We start from the raw sequence: 20,832 nt of genomic DNA, 5'->3' as shown, positions 1-20,832 counted from the left end.
AGCTTCCATGTTTACTAAAAATAACTTTGGGCCAGCTGTGTTGCTGGAGAGGCTGAAAAAATAATTCAAGACAACCTTCAAGTATCACAAAATTTACTGTGTAATTACAGCCATATAACAATAATTCAGTTTTTCTTCAGATAAATAATAATGCAGCTAAATACATTTTTGAACAAAGACACAAGTTTTCGTCACAAAACCAAGTCTCTTAAGATTTCTGATTTCTCATGCAGTTTTTTTTTTCCTAACACGATTTAAACACTTTATATGTGTAAACTGCTCTAAATGTGTCTCACCTGCGGCTTCGACAGCTTTCAGCCTTGCTTGATTCTCGTGATAAGCTGAAGACGAGCTCTGAGCAGCCTCGAGTGCAACGATGGAGACGGCTGTGAAGGTGGTGCGAGTCAGTAGGGAAAGATTTATTCATGCCCTCTTCTTTTCTGTGGTAATGGTAATGTAATCTGGAGTCAATTACACTGTTTACTTAATGACAGTAATATGGGAGATGAGTTGACATGAAGCCAAATTCCAGCCCACGTTGTTACAAACACACAGGGTGAGTCCAGGATTCCTGAACCACTCGCATCTGAGAGCTCGCACTAACTGAATCCTACCGACAGAACTTGTATGAAACCATAGTAAGCACGACCAAGTTGGCGTGTGAATGGTGTGAAATGTTCGTGGCTTTCAGTGTTTGCCTGAGTCAGCTTCATGCCATCTTTCCTGCTTATTTGTAGCTTTGACTGTTTCCAACGTTGCAAACAAATGAATTTAACCAGCATTTTTAGACCAGATTAATTAAAGTCGAGGCTGTTTGCACCTTTTAAAGTGTTTGTTCATGTGAGCATGGTGCCATTTAAATCTGGGTGTAAATGAATAAGTCAAAACCTGCTGGTGAACATGGTTCAGATGCCCTGTGGCTTTTCTTATTAATTATTCAAATCAGTCTTTATTTATGTAGCGCTTTCACATACCAGTTGGTTCTCAAAGTGCTGCACAGGTAAAGTAATAACACAAAATAAAACATCAAACAGCAATAAAATAAACAAAAGAGGAAAGCCCGGCCTAATGATGGTGCTCTCTGGAGTTAAAAGCCAGTTAATTACTGGAACAGATCCATGTTACCTGTAGGACTGTGTGTTTGTAAAGTTTTGAGAGTCAGATTTTAATGTTCTGAAGTCAAAGTTGAAGGATCAACAAAAAGCTGTGATAATTAGTTCCACCTGCACCTTGAATAAATGTTGCTTATTGAAGCGACTCTTCTGAACCGTACTTTGAGATTGTGGAGCTCCTGCTAACGTAAGCACTTGCTGCAGCTATCGGCATCTTCACCATAAAATAACTTGATCATCTGAACGGCTCCCTGCACACTTTCTGCTGACATGGTGTATATAAGCTCTGCTGAAGGATTTTCTGCAACAGAACAATAGAAATACTGCTGCTCTAAGATCAGATGGCTTGTAAAATGTTTGCTGTTTTCAAACATTAAAATGTCTAAAGAAAAGCTTGAGTGGGTAAATCCAAGGCCAACGATGAGTGAATGAGATCTTCTGGTTCTGTATAATAACCTGCTGTTTATTATATGTTCTGCTGTAACCCCCCAAAAAGTTAATGGTTTATCTGTTTCACTGTTTGCAGTCTGACTGCAGAAGCAGAATTCAGCAGTGTTGAACTGGACCACCTGTAGATCCATGCATTTAGGCAAAGTTTGGTCTGGACCAGAATGTAGACCAATGTCTTTAAATTCATTTCAGTCTGATGGTCAGCTGAGAGTTTCTACAAGGATGAGAAAAGGAGACGAAAAGCCAGGAAGGAACCTGATCATATTAATTTTGGAAATGGTTCAGTACATGATGTAGAGCATCTATATTAGTTGGAGAGTCTCTGACTGGCAGGGGGGTCAACTGTTGGTCGCAGGGCTGACGCTGGGTCAGTCCAGAGTTAACTGCTTATTTTTACTGGAGCAGAACCGTGGATCCACATCAATAAGGCAGGATTCATGCTTCATTGAATTCTGGGTCAGTGATTTCTTTGCTTTCTTTGAATATATGAGGTGAAAAGTTGAGTTCAGCTTTTCAAGCAGCAGTATCGGAGCCAGCGATCTAGATCACCTGACTGATCATGTCCGACCTACTCACTGATAGTCGCTTAACTTTCCTCTGTCCTGCTGACGCACCATCATGCCTAATTCTTGCGTTTCGTGCTGTTTTAAATGTAAAAAAAAGGACAGGGTCTGAGGGCATTGCAGACCTAGCAGCACTAAAAACGCCATCATGCTTTCTAAAACATGTGCTGGATTAGCTGAAGCACATGTTGCAGTTACAAATGAATCAATTTAGATAGATTAAGTGGTGCATTGCATTATTTTTGTCCACAAGTTCACATATTTTCATTCAAGAAACAAGGCAGTACTATCCTCTAATCTTTATAGTTTTGTTTTACTACGACATTACAATTTTGGGATTAATGAAGTATTTTTCATTTCACATGGTGATGAAATAACTCACTAACGATGACCATGCCACTCAAAAGATATCTGTCCCAACAAGTGATGCTAATGTGCCATATTTAACCCTTTCTTGAGAGCCCCTGTACAGGCGGCAGCATGAGATTCGTGCAGTACTGAGGATTTTTGCATGCAGTGGGAAGCACCAATCCTAACATGTAACATAACAAAATCTCAGGACAATCTCGGCTGAAACACTTTACCAAGCATTGCGAAGCAGCTCAAGTCCCAAGCATATGTAACAAAAACAGAGCTTTCATGGCAAATAAATGCAATTTTCCAGCCTCTCACAAGCGGGCTTCAACAGGCTCCCATGAATCTCAGCGAAGGGTAGACACACGGTGATCTGCTCAGTGTGGTGCATGTGCAGCCCCGGACATCTGAGGGCATCACAGACCTGTTGTTCGGTCTCGTGTAGCTGTATGCCCTTCTCAGAAGGTAGACACCAGCCGCATGGTGCCACGTAACTAGTTAGCATGCTGGAGTCTTGTTGGTTACTGGTATTTAAAACGGCCATGCACCACAACCCAGAGATACGAGAAAGTAATCAGTTTGTTAATCCTTTTCATGTCCGGGCTGGTTGAGGTTTCCTGTGAGTTGAATTAACCAGACAGCACAGATCCTACAGGCTCCACTCCTGCTGGTGGTTTGCTATAAGCTGCCAGGAAAAAAAATGGGAATATCACTGCTGGATCACCAGTTGGAATTATTTATGTACCTACGATGGTATCTGATGATCTTCAAACCTCCAACTTTCAATCTTGATTAATACACTCATGTAACACACTTGGCACTTTAACGTCTCTAAATCCTGGTCGATGGGGTACTCCGTCTGGACTGAAATCAACAATACTCTATTTATTTCTTATCATTCTGGCCATTATTGTTCACTTTAATCTCCTTCTGTTTTTATTTTGTTGTTGTATTGGGTTGGCCTGCGAAGGGACAAAAGAATGGAAATTTGCCTTGCTAGGATTTTGCATATTTACGTTTTATATTTATTAATATGCATCATATCTATCAACTTAAACATATCTGCGGTGGTCGAGGAAGAACATAACGGTGTTTGGGTGCCTGAGTGCAGTCATGTGACTTTTTCTGTGTGAAGTATGAAGTCATTACTTGATTCAAGCAGCTATGTGTAGTCAGTGGAGTTCAATAAAATGTTTGATAACTATAAACATGTATTTATCTAACACCAAACACCTGGGAAGGGTTTCACTGTGGATGCTGGACGGGCTGCTAGAGGAGCATTGCAGGAGTGGAGGTGAAAGATAACCATGGCCTGTAACAACAGGGCAGCACACAGAATCAGATATGAACTGATCTTTCTTACAACCGAGAGAGTGAGATGCAACATGGTTATCAATCATAACACAGAAGCTTTTTCCAGCCTTGGTTGGAGAAAGAATAAAAGATGATTTTTTTATTGACGTGATGGATGGAGAGATCAATAGCTGAGTCTCGGGAAGGTTTAGCATTTCTTTATCGATGTGAATTTTTGGATGACATGGGTTGAGATTACTACAGGTGTGGTCGTGTTTGATAGCAGATAATTTTGAGGACAGCAGCATATAACACACTGAGAGTGTGGCATCTCCTGCTGTACAGACCTTAATCTGCTCAGCTCAGCAGGACGCAACATCTCAGCTGACTAGCTGTTCAGATGAAGCTCTTTTGCATCGTCACGTTTGAACAGTTTAGACCTGGAAGTGTTACGAAACTACACAATAAGTTAGTCTGGCTGGGCTTGAGTGAGAAGTCGGTCGTTTGATTTAACAGCTGCTGATTATAGAGCCACAAAAGCACTATTAAGGGGAAATAAAGCAGGTTGAAATAAATTAAATTATCCTTTAGATGTCCATAAAGATGAACAGAATGTCAGTTTAAACAGGTTTATGAGTTGTGGACGGTCTTCAGTTGGGTAACAAATAACATCGACACACAAAATGCAGAATAATCGGCAGCTAAATGTAATCCCAATAAAAAAAAAGACTATTTCCTCCTGTTTGATTAATAGATTAAAGATGTTTTAAAATAAATTTATAGTAGAAATCAACAAGCTTTGGGTCGAGAAGCACAAACATTTTTCTACAGCCAACAATGAAAAACCAGAACCACAGTGCTGCTGTCTGTAAATGCTCATTTACCAGCCGTTGACCTTGCTGGTGAGTCAGGCTGTAAATTTATTTAATTCTGTATATTTTGGTGTAAAGCACTAGATTCTCGACTATTTTAAAACCATCCTTTTTGTCAAGTACAGAAGCAGTAGTTTGTCCGTTTAGTAACTGCTGGCTTTATTTCAGTCCCCCCCCCCATTTGATGCTGGTCTGCAGCCCATTCAGGATTGGTTATCGCTCCCCTTCTTCTCAGGGACTCGGGGAGTCTCGCCTCCTCTTCTGATGCAATAGAAACCCCTGCAGCAGTGCACTGCTGTGCTCATGTGTATGTGTTTAATAGTCCCCAGTTATTCCACTTTGATGTTCCTCTGCTTTTCCAGCTCACTAAATGCACACAAACAGTGTTGGTAGTCCTCCTGCAACACAGATTACCAAGCAATTATGTTGTAATAAATGCACACACACACACATTTTAATGCATGTATGGACCTGCAGTGGTCATGGAAACTGTGACTGTAGATGGATTATGCAAATATTATACAGACATTTTAAGACTCGCTCTCACGTGTTCTTCTACATCCTCAAGCAAACGGTGGGGATTGTCAGCTTGTCCACGGGGGTGAACGGCTTCACGCAGCAGCCTGCAACTGCTGCTGACACTGTGAAAGACACAATGGAGCAGAGAGCTGCATAATTCTCTCCTTTTCATCGCTCCCAGCCTCACTTAGACAAACATTAGTGCTCCATTTTGCATCTCTTGTCTTTCTGTCTGAAGTGGCCAAAGTAATCACTGCCTATTGTCTTCTGTCTTCGCCTCAGTGTTCAGTTTGGAAGGAGAGACCATACTGTAGGCTGAGATGGAGAGAAGGAATTCTATTGAAGCTGTCTTCAGTATTACTCTTATTATCGTTTATCATCATTTATGAGGAATCAGAATGAAGCCTTTGGCTAGTGGGATCGATATTTTTTTTCTTTTTTTTAATGCTTGATAAAGTAACTATCATAAAAAAACAAAAATGTTAAAGATATTAACATCTGATTGCATTATATTGTTATATTTCTCAGTTAACTATAAAAAATGTTAGAAAGTTATTATTTTTCCCCCATAAAACATTTTTTTTTACTTTAAAAGGGGAACAAAATGATAGTTTGGCTTTATGCTGTAAAACATGTTGATGCAGCTGGTTACAGGTTCCCTTCAGAGCTGTGTGTTCTTTAATATTTTTAATAACATCTCCGCTGCACAGGAAGATTTACCCAAGGCTGCAGGGAAAGAGGAAAGTTAATCTCATAGAAACGGCAAAAATAGAATCTGATTCTACTCAAGCAGCAGTCACAATGAGGGAGTTTCATACAGTTAGTAGTAATATTAAAAATGTTATATTCTGTGTATCTTGTGATATAAAATGAGTTCATTCTTTCAATTTCAAAAGTATATTTAAAACAAATAAATATGGTTAAATATTTAAGAAGGAGGGTTAGTGTTGTTGTAACCTATTGCCTTTCTGAAATTTTAAACCTTTCTGGTTTTTAAATGGGGAGGCTGCAACGTTTTAGGCCGAGTCATTTCGGGGTGATGCTTTCAAGTGGTCAAAACAAATCAGTTTTTTTTCTGTTTTGAAGCTAACCAACAACTAAATTTGCACATTGTACTAAGTGATACTAACTGGATGGTGCTGAGGGAGAATCAGAAAATGTCTCATGCTCATCACCAAAATCAATCTAAATTTAAACATGATCTTATTTTGAGATCATTATGTTGTCCAGCCCCACAGTTACAACTTTCTATGAACGTCGGTAGTTTTCAAGCAGATTTCTAATTCAGGAGCTGGATCATCTCATAATCGTGACTAGGGCTGCAACTAATGACTATTCTGATGGTCGATTAGTCACCAACTATTAAAACGAGTAGTCGACCAATCGGATTATGTATCTCATGATTATTATATATGGATCTTATTTCACTTTCGGCTTTGAAATCTTGCATGAGGTTGTTATGAAAGTCCACCGTGCCTCCTCTTTAAATGTTCGAGCATTGCAGACACACTTCCGTGGTACGCAAGGTCCGCTTGACAAATCTCACATGCATTTAATTTATTTTATAAGTTTAACGTAAAGTTAGCCCAGACTTTTGATGTCCTCTGCTGCCATTTTGCTCCCTAGTCAGCCACCATATTTTTCCACTGGTGGACTTTATTGGGCATGTGCAACTCTCAGCAGAGATTAAAAAAAAGGAGACGATGTCTCACTCTGTAGTTTTTTTCCCCCTCTTTGCGCATGTGCATTGTGCAACTCTCAGCGGAGATAGGATTAGAAGACGATGTCTCACTCTGTAGTTTTTTTTTTTTTTTTGTTGTTTTTTTTTTGGCTGACAATAGTCGACGGCTAAATTCGTTGTCGACTATTTTCATTGTCGACTATTGTCGACAATGTCGACTAATCGTTGCAGCCCTAATCATGACCAGGACTTTGAAAAGATTACAGATGCTTTGGGTTCTTAGTTTGCTTAAAATCAGAACCAGTTCAGCTCACATCTCCACCTCTACTGGACCTGAGAGCATTGAAACGATGCGTACTTTGCATAATAAGCACTTTTACCATAATCATAGGAATTGGACTTGTGATAGCGTCATCTCAATAGATATCATCTGATAGCCAAAGGCTCCGCCTGCCATTGTAGTCTTAGAGACTCTGGGAACCACAAGTTAACCTGCAGTCTGAGAATGAAGTGCTCTGTTGGGAATATATGGAAATATGAGATCTCTGCGCTTTGATATCAGTAATCCCGTTGACATGACCATCAGAACCAGACATCTGGAAGTAATTGGATCATTTTAATAATCGGACATGTCAACATGCACTTCTCAAATACAATAGACTGGAAAATGTAAACAAGAGTTTTCGTATATCAGATGTCTTTCATATTTAAATACGTATGTGGTGACGTAACTTCCTGTCATTTTCAAAGCTTCAGGTCTTTGGTGAACATGGTGGCCCATGGTAATAAGCTGCAAAATAGACTGAAAATTATTTTTCATTTATACGCTAACAGCCTGTTGCTGCACGCTATCATGTTTAAGGATAACAGTGAGGCTTACTTCTTTTTGATGGAAGACGTTGAAAAGACAGCAATAAAGCAGTTTTTTTTTTTCTTTTTTTGCAAGTGTAGATATAAAAAGATTCAATAAATCAGATATACTGATCTACATCCACATAGATGCACAAAATCTAGTTAATCTGATTTCTCAAAAAGACAATGGCAATTACCTTAAAAAAAGTTATCAGATCATGTCTGCATGGATTATTTTATAACCCCAGAAACCTGGTAATAAACAGACTTTTTGTGTGCATATAGACAGGCTCAGCGTTGTTTTAACTCTGTTTACTTTAATGAATCACATGGAAATCTGTGGAAACTGCATCTTAAGACAGGAGTCTGTTAAGTTTCACATGGAAACGGATGAGAGTAGGCCTTGCTAGTTTACATCCGTCTCTGCTATCTGGTTCCTTTCAACGTTTAAAGAAATTTCTCACAGTTCAGCATTCAGCCATGTCTGTGGCTCCTATAAACTGTAGAAAAAAGCAACGAATCAGTTTGTAGAAAAAACTGAAAGCCAGAGATAATCAGTGATAAACATTGATGTTGTCTTGTAAACATTTACCTCAACACAACAGATTCACAGCAGATTGCAAGCTTCCAACAAATGCTTCTGTCTAAGGTAAATTAAAAGTGCAACTCAAACTGAGTCAATAACCACTTCTCATCTGACCAAACTGAGTCCGATTCAGTTCAGGGGGGCTCCAAAGAGGAAATGTTTAAGACTATTTTATTCCTTTTCTTTTTTGGGAGGGTAAATATGCCGTTTTGATAAGATGCAAGTGTCAGACTAATAATGAGTCCCAACATAAATTAAGCTTACATGATTTTAGTTTTCATAAATCTGCTGTAGGCAAGCAGATGCAACACCTGAGGTAAAAAGAGCCTCATAATATTTAATCTTGGTAGCGTTGGACCACCACATGGTCCCAGAACAGCCTCAGAGCCGTCAGTCAAACATCATTCCTCATTATCAAAGTCATGGCTCCAAATCTTCCACGTGTCCAGTTGAGTCCATAGAAAATAGTTGAAGTAGTTTACAAACTTTGCCCATTTAGGGACTGAGTGCTTTGTAAATGGAAGAGCTTCTTGCATCAGGGCAGAAATGTTTTATCACAGAACAAAGGTGACTGCTTGACAGCTTTGTATTGATTTCCTAAGACTCTTTAATCCACTGGGGGTCCGATCACAGCACAGGTCATTTTACAGCTATGACACCATGGGTTTAAGACTAAACTTGAGCTTGTTTAAGGATCCGAGCAGTGCCTCTCCTCCCTGCTTCACCCAGCATGAGTCTCTTACCGTCAGAAGCTGCACAGCAGATGGGACGAGCAGGAAGTAAGAGATGGGAGCAGCAGAGAGAATCTGAAGCTTCTCTGTAAACTCCTGGCTGTAAATCACACGAGTGGTCCAGATGAGATGAGGTTCAAATGAAAATGTGGATCCTTTTCATAGACTACTCCAGAAAGGTCAAGTTTTAACAGTAAAACGGGAGTAACAGAGAAACCATATACTACTTCTGTTTGTGCAGTATGGATAAGAGAACCAAACTGAAGAGACACTAGAAATCCAGATTTGATTCAATGAGATAAATAGGACATTTGGACCCAAACCTCAAAGTACCAGAGCCACCAGTAGGGTTTCAGACTTAAGGTTTTTTTTTTCTTAATATCTCGACCAGTAGTTTCTAAATTTACAATTAAAACATTAATTCTTTAAACGTTTCTACATAACGCTGATGGCTGATGCAGATCTTTTTAATGAAGCACACGGTTGTGATTACCTTTGAAAGATGTTTGTAAAGATGGATCAGGGATTGAATTAGGTGCAGCAAACCATCAAAATATTTCTTCTGTTTTCTTTTATTTTTCCTGATCAGCCATCCTGGAAAAGCAATTAATCCACAAATGAGAGAAGAAAACCAGAAAATAAGCCATCTTAGACAGTTCCTCTTAACAGCCTTTTTCAGGCAGATGTTTAGTCACAGGAGGATAAACGAGATCTGAGCTGCTGCAGCGAGAAATGAGACCACATCTGAGCAGAGACCTGGCTTCATCCAAACCAGCCTCATCACAGATCATGAGTTAGCCCTGATGGTTCAAAGATGTATTCACAATGGAGGCTAAAAAATGCAGCTCTCATTTATTTTGGAATTGCTCTCACGCATGAATGATTTGCATTAACAGTTAAAATACATGTTAAAGGTTATAATGATGTACACTGTTACGTTAAACAACAGCTTATATGGACAAATAATCCATCCATCCCATTGAAATCAATCTGATTGGTGATTCTAGCCGATATGTTAACATGCAGGGGCGGACCTAGAAAAATATTGATGGGGTGGCAAGGGAGCTCAGTTTCCATACGATTTAAAGCAACATTAAAACGCTTTCCTTGACAAACGTTTAATCATATTTGCTTTTATATCCTACACAGATTAACTTCAGACCCACAGTAACATTACAAGTAGAGAAATAGTGCTAATTTTTCGTCCTTATAAAGTAATCTAAACAACCTCTCTCTTCTGTCCAAGTAGCCTCTGCCTTGCTTTGCGCCACTGGAAAAAAAGCAGTCTCGGGCTGCTGTGAATTACATCATCATGCTGCATTCAAGACCATAGGAGATCTGAGCTTCACACTCGGAAGTTTCCGATCGATGTGATAACTACTTCTTGATTTTTGGGTTGCCAGCTGAGTGGCAAGGCTTTGTGTTAGGGTGGTAATTGCCACCCCATGCCATCCCCGGTAGATCCGCCCCTGTTTACATGGATGCTGGATAAAGTGATCCGATCAGTTGAATTTACATGGTGGACAGATTTAATATGATAATTTATAATATAATTTGAAACTTGCTCAATAATCCTTAACCCTTCCAGTTTCTAACAAACGTGTTCTGTTTTTCTGCCACCATTTTTCAAGTCTTCCCTGAAAGTCATTATGTCACGTAACCACCATGTGGTTCAAGGATGTGCAGAAAAAACATCCACCACAAAACGATGGGAATGAATGTAGACATTATTTCCTGCTGATTGGAACCACCCCTCTTAGTCGGATTGAAAATTCTTTCTGATCGAGGTTGATCGGATCGCCTGACTTGTTTACATGACGTATTTTCATTCTGATTGGACGTTCGATTGGATTGAAAGGCTCAGTTAAACCTCTGCAGATGATTCAGAATACAGCGGCACGTCTGGTCTTCAACCAGCCCAAAAGAGCTCATGTCGCTCCGCTGCTTATCGCTCTTCACTGGCTTTCAGTTGCAGCACCCATCAAATTGATGATGGATGGATGGATGAATGATGGATGGATGGATGGATAAATTGAACAACATACAATAAACTGAACAAGGACAAAAAAATCACTTTATTACAAAGAGGCTGCTCCACGCTGGGGGTTTTACCGGCTCGGTCTGGGGGTTGTTGTTGTCGCGTTGATTGCCCTTGTCTGGTTGGCTGGGGCCCTGCACTGCAACCTTATGGCTGTGGTACGGGCCCCTTGTCTGCCCTGATCGGGGTGGCTGCTGCGGCGGCGGCTCATGTAGGACATGGGTGGTCTGGCTTCTGGTGTGGATGGATCCCCATAATATCGTTTCCTCAAAGCAGCATCAAGCCAGGTATTTATTTTAATATTTTATACCTGCTTTTTAAAACATGCATGAATTGAATTGTGCTTAAATTTCTTAATCATGTAAAGCACTTTGTATTGCCTTTGGCATGAAAAGAGCTTTATAAAAGTTTAATTTGATTTACAAGACTAGAACAATAGTCCAGTTTTATGTAGCTCTCTGGCTCAGATCCATGCACCTTGTTCCCAATCCAGAAGTATCCATGTTATCTATATAGATCCAGATTGTAAGCAATTCCAAAAGTTCAAGTGGTTTTCCCCGCTTCTCCAACAAAAGATGAATCTTAGCTTTCATATTTTCCATCATCAGGGCCTCCAAAATCACATGGAAGTAGGAGGAGTTTCTCCAACCAGCATCACATCCTTTCTTGCTAACATTTACTGTGTTTTAATGATGGATGGTTGTCATGATCTTTACAAATTCAAATGAAAACAATGTTGTTTTTGGTGTGTGTGTGTGTGTGTGTGTTGCTGTCAGGGCTCAAATTACACCCCAGCTTTTGAGAGAGCCTTTGTCAGGCGTGCACCTTGACTTTGCACATAATGTGCACCGACATATATATAAAAAATATGGTTACTACAGGAAAAAACCCTTTGCTGCTACTGTATGCAGCTTGTTTAATCAGAATCAGGGAAGGAAAGTTCTTTTAATAACCCCCTAAGAAAGCATATGAAGTCTTTTTTGTATGGACGCTCACATCACGCTACAAACAAATAACGCTGCTGTCTGCTGTGCTGAAGGAAGCAGAAATGATCACATTTGGAGGATCTAATTAATTAAATAAATACATAAAACAAAAAGCTGACAAATTACTGCTTTTCTTTTCAATACACGTCAGGAACATTTCTGAAAAATTAAATGTAACCTGAAAGTGAACTATTTTTAGGGCTCCCTCTCAATGTATCAGTTGAATGTCTTTAGGGGAGCTCCTTTGCCTTTCAGGGGAGCCAAGCTCCCTTTAGCTCCCCCGTAATTTGAACCCTGGTTGCTGCTAACATTTATACAGTACTGGCTCTTTCAGATGTTTTTACTGGATTATCCACCAGCATGTTGGTATCTCTGGATGTTAGTGCAGCTTCCCGGGGTGTACTCATGTTATTCCTCTGCTTCTTGATGATCTTTGTCTTCATTTTCTTGTGTAGTCTTATGACATGTTTTATCTTACTGTAATTTAAATGCCGACCTGTTGATGATCTGTAACACCACAGCTGTTCATGGATTTTGTTGCTTAGACAGATAAACATGGTGGTTACCTCGGCAGTCTCTCATATCATTTAAGTAGAGAAAACAAAGCAAATGCTTACTATTTTTTTTTTTCTTTTTTGTGATAAAATTACTTATTTTTTGCCACCACTGGAAGCTTAGCAGACCGTTGTGGGGTCGTGTAGGGAATGTGACCCAGGCTGTTAACATACAGAGAGCAGTTTGCATTCCCAGGTCTACCCCTGCCATATTTCTCCCAGTGAGCCGGCTCATCTCTAACCCATTCAGACAACTGTCTCCGTGGCCCTCGTCCTGTTCGGCTGTTGATATGATGCTTGGCGGAAAATCGCTATTCCCAGATCTGACTCAGAGAATAGGACGAGTGTTTTCCGCCACTAAAAGGCTTAGGGAGCCGACTGCTGCAGTGTTCCCCGACTGGCTCTGTGCTGAGGCACGTGGCCAGAATCACTTATTGGCACTTTACCACCATCTGCCAAGACTGTAAGGTTTGTGTTGCAGGCTGCACATTAAAAAGCTGAACTTTGTGGAAAGCTATAACAGGATGAAAAGGTCCCTCTAGATTTTTTTGTTAAAGAAATTTATTCTTCAGCTTAGGCCGTGGAACTGGGGTAATGTAGAGATGAGTCAGGGATAGATGCTGTTTACACTCTGATGCACAGTTCATATCAGTGTTTGTTTTAAACAAACAATTCAAGGTCACAACATAAAATGTGTCAAAGCTGTAACCAAAGTGCACCAGTCCTGACTTTTCTTTCGTTTGGAGGAAAGCAAAATCTAAGGATGTTTTCACACAAACACAGTTCTGGTTTCTGGTTTTGGCACCAGTTTTATTCTGGAGTCTCAGAACCTCCATGCTTTCTGGTGAACCGACCCACATTCACACCAGTTTAACCAGAACCAGAGTGGGAGGACTTTACTCCAGAAGGAAGGCTTAGAGAGTCAGTCCTGAAGGTTGATGGCTAAGTCATCAGATTCCATTATGACCTACGGTTCCCAAAATAAACAAGACATTCAAACAACCGAGTGAATTTAATGAGATGTTATGATGTCAACATGAGCTTAAATAAATATGCTGCCAAAATTTTAATTGGTTGCCAGGCAACATAGCTACGTAGCAACATTAAGGTTTTATTCTGAACGTCTTAATGCCTGAATTTATTTAGTTATATATATATATATACACAATATAAATACAGGAAAAACTCATGAGGACAGAAATAAAATAAACTACAATAAATAAATTAATAGCAAAGATAATAAATAACAAATATGAAAATAAAAGAGGGAATAAAAGCAAATACATAAAATAAATTAGTAAGTTTTAAAAAAAATTAACAAAGGAGGTTAATTGTTGTAAATTTGCGACACCAGACGTCATCTAATGATTTCAGTGTTTTATTGATCTTAATTAGCTGATCTGAACTTTTTCAACAATCATTATACTGTCTTCATCTGAGGAAGACCAGGCGGGGACGACGGGACCTGGTTGGCTGCTTCTTCTTCTTCTGTGGTGGCTGTCTAGCAGCTGATTCATATAACACCACATCCAAGTCTTTTCTGTTTCGGTGTTGCTTCTTCACATTCTGAAGCTGATTGCTTTTTTTGGTTTGATATTCATTTTTAATTTTTCCTCAAACTTTATTGAAACAACATGCAACACAGCAGTGGTGTGAACTCTGACAAGCAGCATTGGTCTGGCTTGGGCCTCGGTGATCCAGTGGTCTGGCGGTCTGGTGAAGCCAGCCTTTACCTGCCAGTGACACAACGGTTTGTGATTGAGAACCCCTGTTTTTGCTGCCTGTGGGGAACCAGGTTCCAAACCAACTGTGCTGGTGCTGTATCAAGGACAGTTTCCCCATCAAGATCTGTTCCCCCTCCCACTCTGTTAAAGCCCCGTCTCTCTTCGTGTTAATATTCTCAACAAACTTACATCACTAACAGTAACAAACACTCCATCCATCCATCTTCTGCTGCTTATCCGGAGTCGGGTCACGGGGGCAGCTACTTAAGAAGGGAAACCCAGACTGCCCTCTCCCTGGCCACATTCACCAGCCCATCCGGGGGAGTTACGACCCCTTTTGAAAACTAGGGGAAACGGAGTTGATAACAAAACAAACCGGACCCACAGAATGATATATATATAACAATAATTTATTAAACAAAACCAGGGTTCAAACAAATTGTATAATACCAACAAAAGGTGTCCTATTTCAGTTAATATATCAAGTCCGGTAAAGTAAAAAAGAAAGAGAAACAAAGGGTGTCCTTATTTAGGTAACAATTAACAATTAACACTATATAAAAATAAACAGCCCCTGTTACTTATTCACAAAACAGAGTCCTACAATTACAACTAAAAATTAAAGCTTTCTATACAAACAAAGACTAAACGTTTCCTAACAAGAACGTAACTAGGAAGTCTCTACAAAACAAAATACAGCAAAACGTCTCTTATTGAGAAAACCAAAACTCTATATAAACTCAAATCACTACTCAAAATGAGAGTGTCTCGTCTCAATTCTTAAACCACTAGCACAACCGTGCAAACAACAAAAAGGGAATCTAAAGCTTACAAAACCACAAAGGGTATTCACAAACCACAACCAGCGTCTTTCTCAATCCCACATTGGCAAACTGAGTCGATGGAACAGCTGCATCGAATGATTGCAGTTCCTCCTTCTTAAGGACCCGGCGTCTTTCTGATTGGTCCCTTTCAACGGAAACTTGGAGCTGACAGCGTCCAATCACGGAGGTGGCCGACAAGGTTGGTTCCGACGTAGGTAGAGCTGAACTGGCAGGGACCAATCCCAGTAGTAAAAGAAGGGGGTGGTTCCAGCCGGATCTGCAGCCAATCACTATGTTGCAACCAAGCAGCAGAATTTACATACACATTCACAGGCTGTAGGCCTGGAGATGTGACGGGGGGGGGATCCCGAGGTGTTCCCAGGCCAGCTCGAGATGTAGTCCATCCAGCATGTCCTGGGTCTTCCCCGGAGACTCTTTCCGGTGGGACTTGCCTGGAACACCTCACCAGGGAGGCGTCCAGGAGGCATCCTACCCAGATGCCTGTGATGTACAAATAAATAAATAATTAAAAAAAAAAGCTTTATAATGGTTTGTTTTTATTTGTATGCAATTTTTTTGTGAAAATTATATTAAAATATAATGATTCCAAGCTACTCTTTTTACTAATTATTTTACTAATTATTTGCTTAGTTGTTACCTTTTAAAATATAAATGCTGAAATCATCAAACTTAGGTTGTAATTGGTTGTTTATAGCAGGGGCAACACAGTGTGATGGACGGGTCGGAGCAACGGTTCAGAATTCGGTTCGGGAACCAACACATTCCAACGTTAAAGCCTTATCAGCTTGATTCCTTCCTCTGGCTTTAAAACAACGACCTTTCAGCAAGGCAGTTAACCCCCAGCTGCTGCCGGAGCTGCTCTGCAGGAACCAGAAGCAGCTCACATGTGAAGGTGAAATGTTGCTCGCCTCCTTCGCCTCCTCTTGCTTCATCCCTTCTGGCTGTTGTAAAGAAGCGCGGCCTGTCGCCTCGCATTGCTCAGAAAACGCTTCGCTATGAACACAGTCTCAGATTACGTGACAGGATTCGTCCACACAATAAGCTGGTACACGGTTTAAGATTCAGATGCTCTCAGTTATCAGTCTCATTGGAAAGGAATGCCACGGTAAACAGCGCTAATGCCCGTGAAATCTCAGAGTCAGGGGGTGTGTCAGCTGTGGGCAGAGGGGCACCATACAGCTGTGCACAGCTGCTTTATCAATCAAGACTCTGCATATTAGCTGGTGGGAAACCTGTGTCTGAGAAGCAGCTCGGTGTTTATGAGGTGGAGTTAAAGCTGTGAGCTGAACTTACATAAAGAGCAGAGGACGTTTTTCTAGCAGTCTGAAGATGAAGCTGTAAGGAGAGGTAAGGACCAGCATGTTGATTCCAAGTCCTACTTACAGCTCTAAGAATGGGAAGAATAATTGTTTAGATATCATTTTGTGTTCCTGTTGTCTTCAGAGACCCTGACCTTTAACTTCAGGATGTGTTTCTATGCTCCAACAAGACCAGTCTCTATCTACCTCTGCTTCTGGTAGCCAAACACTAAACACATCTGTCCCATCCAAGTTTAAAGATTTATTAGCAGATTCCTCTTTATCCTGATGAAGTCCTTCTTCTTTGTCTTACTTCATCATTTCTTAACCAAACAAAAACTGAACATGCAACAACAACAGAAAGCAGATGTAACAGAGCAAAATCCATACAAGGTGGTGTTCCTATCCCAGCATGCATCACTCACGTTCTCTACATCATTACTTCATGAGGGGCTGTTTGCTGCCAGCACGTGCAGCTTCTTTCCCTCTGCCTGCTCTCAAGCTTTTTGTTTTCACCGTCCAGAAAAGGCTGTGTTTATCATGCTTGTGAACTTTCGCTTTTCCTCCACTGAAGATGCACCTTTTCTTTGTTTTTGTTGATTTAAAATGACTCACACAAATAAAGGGCTCCAGTGTGAGATCATAAAGGTCGGGTTTTACTCCGGATCAGGTTTCAGCTCCGGTGTTTGACCTGTTGTGATGTTAGTCTGATGAGATGGAAAGTTTTAACATGTTGCTGGAAGACAGGAAAGTAAGTTAGTATGTTCATTTTATTTTTCTTAAGAAGTTTGTCTGAAAACTTTCTAAACGTGGCAACAAGCTGCTTGTGTTATAACAAAGCAGCAAAACGAGAAGGTCGAAGTGGCGGAGAAATGTTTAACTTTGAAACAGCTTTCACTTTTTAAATTTACTTTAAAATCCACGTTTTTACATTTTCTGCTGTTTCGGATTCATTCCTGTTGCTTTTTTTTATCAGTTTCTCAGCTGCCAAGCAGGTCTAAAGGGCTGTGAACTTTTCCACAAGTCGGACTACAACTCACAAAGAAGAGTTTTAGGAGAACAGATTTTATAGACTTTCATGTCACACTTTTCATACTTTTCCTTAATGATTTGGTTATAAATTATTTATCAGTTTAAGGAAAAATTTCAGAATGAAGTGAAGACGGGTCGGTTTTCAGAGACAGAGCTAAATGCTATGCCTAGACTAAAATGCCTGTTATAGCTGATTTAACTCAATCACCTGCAGAAACCTGGCTTAAATAACTCACTTTTGTTCTGGATTAAACTAAATCACTTGCAAGGATGGTGATTATAGCTAATCTTATCCTGCGGCAGACAGGAGGAATCCACTCATTTATTTTGATCAACTTATTGAGACTGCTTTCGGATGTACTAAGGAAAAGTTTTAGAGCGAATATCTCAGCAACGATCAAGAAGAACCTGCACTCAGATGTTTTCACTGTGCAGCTTTTAGTTCGACAAGCAGCGTTCAGATATGGAAGGCATTGTTTGTTTCTTATTGCTTTCTATTTAAAAGTTAAGACTAATTTTAAATCTAGTTTGTAGTTGCTGAAACACTCACGGCCATTTTAATTAAATAAGATTTTAACTGTTATTAAAAATATTGTAATACAGTTTTCACGTTTCTTCTTCTGCATCAAAGCTCTTTTCCAACTCTGTTTAATTTAACTTACAGGATTTATTTTCATTTCATTTTATTCTTTCAGATATTTAACCTTTTGCTCTTCTTGTGGAGGTGATTGTGACGGTGTTGCAGGAATGGAGGGACATTCATTTTGTCTCCATCTCATGTTTAAATTGCTTTGTTAGATACACAAATAACTCAGTTCTTAAAATGAGTGTGTTTAAATGATTATAATAAGTTATTATAATAATAATTTTAAAAAATGGACCAAAGGAATTATTTCATAAAGGAAATGAATATCTTATTATTTTGGTATAATTACCATCAGGAGGTTTCTGGTTCTGCATTATTCCAGACTGGAAGTTAGTTCACCAGGTTTACCTTGCGGCATATCAAACCACCAGAATTAAATCACTCTTCTAATATCTGCCCCGTATTTTAATGTACTGGCTTAAATAATGCCCTCGATCATTAGCAAAAACACAGAAACTGGCGGAGTTCTGCGCTCCCTGAGTGCTTCTAGGTTGTTGTGTTTCTGATGCTGTTAGCTAAAAAACTTATTAATCCTCTCCTTTCTACACGGTAAAATGTGAGTTTATTTCTTAAACATTTCTGTAATAATAAGATGAGTTTCATGTTTACTAGTTTTTATGTTTTACATCCTCCAGTCCAGATCTGAACTCAGTTTTCTTTAATCAGCTTGATCCAGTGTTTTGTTATGCACTAAATTATTATTTTATAGTTTCAGTACTTTATTTCATAAGTTCTAAATGCTTCAAGTTGAATCAAGTTTGTGGACTAGTCTTCTAACAAATATGTAAAAAATTTAATATACGGTGTTTTCTGTGCAGCAATTTTAGCTGAATTAAAACCACGTGCTGTGTAATAAATGTGGGACTGTAGTTTTTTGATGTGTAAGAAGAGTGTCTGAATGGAGCGAAATTACAGGTAGATGATAATAAATCTGCACAGCTTTGTTCCTGTTCAATGATTTGACAACAGGCTTGTGTAAAATCTCCCACATGCGTGCACACCTTTGAGATCAACATTATTTTAAAGGCACACTACGTAACTTCCTGACCTTCAAACTTGATGTTCAGGACTCGTTTGATGTGCATGTACATTATGTGCATTGAGAAACCGCTCTAACACTTTCATCAAGTTGCATTACGTTGCAGCCGTATTTCGTTTTGAGCGTGCACTGTGGCTGATTCAGCAAAGAAATGACAGAAGACATTATCAGAGGAAGAGAGGAAAATAAGGATTGAAAGAGACAACTTGAGACAAGCCAGGAGTAAACTCACCATACAGGATGCAAGATGGATGCTAAATTAGCTGCTAAATAGGGGGCACATCACCAAGAAAATGGCAAAGATTCAGTAGTTCGTCTTAAAAAAAACAAAACAAAAATATTTTTTAAGTCACGCTGATGCACCTTAAAGTAAAACTAAGTCTGGTCGGGTGGCGTGGTCAAGTAAATTAAAAACTAAACCAAAAAGACAAAATATATGATGAAATGTGGTTGATGCTTTGGTCAACGAATCAAAATGAGACGTATTCAGCAGAGATGAGATGCGATTAGACCTGATTCAGTTGTGTGGAAAGGCAGAATGAGATAGGAGGCGATCCAGTCAGACTTAATCTCCAAGAAGAAGGATACACATGATCAATCCCCCGGAGAACTGTACATTTAGCTATGATGCAGCAGAACTACATTTCCACTCTGTCCTGAAATCCAAGCAAAGCTAAGCATGCTAAAGCTAACATATAATGAGCTGCAGGTGCTTTTAAAAGGTTTCAATCTTAAACTGTTGTGTTTGTTACCAATTAGAGAAGTAGTTGATCCACTAATCTGAGAGGAAATTAATCATTGACCAATACAAATTTAAGAAACATAGATGCTACAGTTTTTTTTTCTTTGTACATCACAGTTATAGAAGAAATCTGGTAACAGTGGACTACTGAGGTGAATCAATCAATGGCGATTTTTTGGGTGGGGGCATTTCATTGGCCACCCCAGTTCTGATTAGTCGCTTGTCAAGTTTATTAACTTGGAATCCAAAGTAGGCTTAATGCCTACTGTCTTCCTTTTATGTAGATTTTATCGTGATTTGCAACTTGCTTTTATAATTTTCCATTTTTATTCATATTTTAAACTGTTTTATTTCAGTTGTTTTACTTGTGTACTTTAATGATTTTCCTGGCTCCGTATAACACTTTGGGTTTCTCTTATGCATTTGATATAAATTTAGTTGAGTTAAATGTTATGAAACATAAATCTGTGTTTTCTGAATTAATGACAGAAGGTGACACCAAATGTTAAGAGTTCAGTGTACAATAGAGCCGACGTTATATGTGGTTAACCAGGGAATGAAATATGGGGGACATGTTCCTGGGTTAGCTGGGGATTGAGCTGCTGTTGTGTTTATTGTGTTGCTGCTTGTTGATCGTTGGTCTTTGTGTGTTTGCTGTGCTTCATGAGGACTGCTTAAAGCCTGACTTTCCTCTGAGAGATAAAGAACTTTGCATGTTTGCGATACCATAATATCGCACGATACTTTTTAAAATCTGTAAACTGGGTTTGTTTTTGACATTTAAAAATTACTCAAGGCTGGTATTTAAAAAATCTATCATTGTGGACCTGGATCATTGTGGACCTGCATCATTGTGGACCTGGATCATTGTGGACCTGCATCATTGTGGACCTGCATCATTGTGGACCTGCATCA

At 39.5% G+C, this 20,832-nt stretch overlaps 1 protein-coding gene across 3 annotated transcripts in view; it reads left to right on the top strand.

Moving 5' to 3' along the window:
- LOC121632222 (SRC kinase signaling inhibitor 1-like) overlaps positions 1-20,832 on the top strand; it is a 152,994-nt gene that overhangs the window by 87,159 nt on the left and 45,003 nt on the right. The gene's annotated exons all lie outside the window — the stretch shown is intronic.

This window comes from Melanotaenia boesemani, chromosome 21, assembly GCF_017639745.1.
Source record: "Melanotaenia boesemani isolate fMelBoe1 chromosome 21, fMelBoe1.pri, whole genome shotgun sequence".
Taxonomy (NCBI): domain Eukaryota; kingdom Metazoa; phylum Chordata; class Actinopteri; order Atheriniformes; family Melanotaeniidae; genus Melanotaenia; species Melanotaenia boesemani.
Note: the sequence above shows the minus strand (reverse complement) of the source record. Positions and strands in the feature narration are given on the sequence as shown.